Source organism: Chinchilla lanigera, unplaced genomic scaffold (genome assembly GCF_000276665.1).
Source record: "Chinchilla lanigera isolate Chin_1 unplaced genomic scaffold, ChiLan1.0 scaffold00026, whole genome shotgun sequence".
Lineage (NCBI taxonomy): Eukaryota > Metazoa > Chordata > Mammalia > Rodentia > Chinchillidae > Chinchilla > Chinchilla lanigera.
In genome coordinates, this window is record NW_004955427.1 from 787,827 (window position 1) to 789,233 (window position 1,407).

General features: G+C 38.5%; 1 long non-coding RNA gene across 1 annotated transcript in view; it reads right to left on the reverse strand.

The window, feature by feature from the left end:
• Positions 1–469: 469 nt before the first annotated feature.
• Positions 470–1,407, reverse strand: part of LOC106148701 — a 4,855-nt gene continuing 3,917 nt past the window's right edge. Inside the window, exons 2-3 of the long non-coding RNA XR_001234351.1 lie at positions 1,111–1,193; positions 470–774 (exon numbers count right to left, since the gene is read on the reverse strand). This is a non-coding gene — a long non-coding RNA (uncharacterized LOC106148701). The remainder of the gene's footprint in view (positions 775–1,110; positions 1,194–1,407) is intronic.

Below are 1,407 nucleotides of genomic sequence, written 5' to 3' on the forward strand. Positions count from 1 at the left end.
TCTTAAGAGAAAATAGCATGGGTGAGAATGCATAGAATTCCCCTTAAACTTCATATCGGTGGTGGCCTGTTCTGCGTCTTCAGCCTGCCTTCGGGTAATCCTGTCTTCCTTCCAGTGTGCAAAGTAAAACTGAAAGGGGCTGGGGATTTAGCTCAGCGGCAAAGTGCCTGCCTGGCAAACGCAAGGTCGTGAGTTCGGTTCCCGGTACCGGAGAAAAACCAAAAAAAAAAACAAAAACAAAAACAAAAAAAACAACAAAGTAAAACTGAAAGCAATTAAACAACAAACAAAAAGGGGGTTAGAGAGAAAAGTAAAATACAAGAAAATGCAGCACAAAATTGAACAGGTTTTAACTATAAAAATTAGAGAGCATTTAGGATATCTATGTTCCCTAACTCCTCCATCTGACTCAAATTCTGTGGAGGTAAGGATGTCAAATAATTTTCAAACTAGGTTTTTTCTCCTTTATTGACAGAATGAAGTAATGATGAAGTTGTTAGTAAATTTAAAGTTCTTAAGGGTCCTTTGTCCCTCTTTTCTAAAAGTGAACTTTGAACAGCTGACAGACAGGGTTTCACTATCACTAATGCTTGCATTTGCTTAATGAGGACCAGCATGACATTGAGGAAAATGGTTGTTATTTATGTAAATTAAAAACAGGCATTTCAGGGCACCTAATTCTGTAACATTTGTTACAAAGAATATCTGTAGAATCCCAGGGCAGATACAGAAATAGATGCTGGCCATGCCTCTTTCCAAGGGTCTTCAGAAGTCCTGAAATATAATAATGGCTTTTAAAATTTTATTCTCATATTAGGACAGAATAATTATGGTTATTTCTTGGGCAAGAGTTGGCTAAAACTGGGAGACTTATTTTTGATAATCCTTTTTTCCGTTCTGGCTTTCGGTACCCATTCTTCCCAATTCACTTTTCTTCTTGCCCATGTTCTCAACACTTCACCTCCATACTTATGCCGATCTTTAAAATGTCTACGCACGTATAAACACATCTCTTTACCTTCCCTACATCACTTGTCCCCACCCAGTGCATTCATGTATTCATTCAGTTGCTCAGCATTTAGCTGGCTGCTAACATCTTTGTGAACTTACTTTGTTCAAAAGGTGTCACGCTCTGAGTACACAGTGATAGGCAAGTCGTATGTTCATGTTTTCACGGACACTGGAGGAAGTAGCTAAAGACAAAAGAGAGAGAATGAAACTCTACAAAGGAGCACCACCAGAGAGTCAGCTCACCTGAAAAGTGAATCTGTTTGCTCTGTTATCAACTTCTCTTCCTTTAATTAACATAATTCTTAGTGTTTTCACTCTAGAGATACCATTACCCAGTCTTATTACATCACCAATGGCTAATAGTAGATCTCCCTCTCTCTCTCTCTCTTTCTCTCT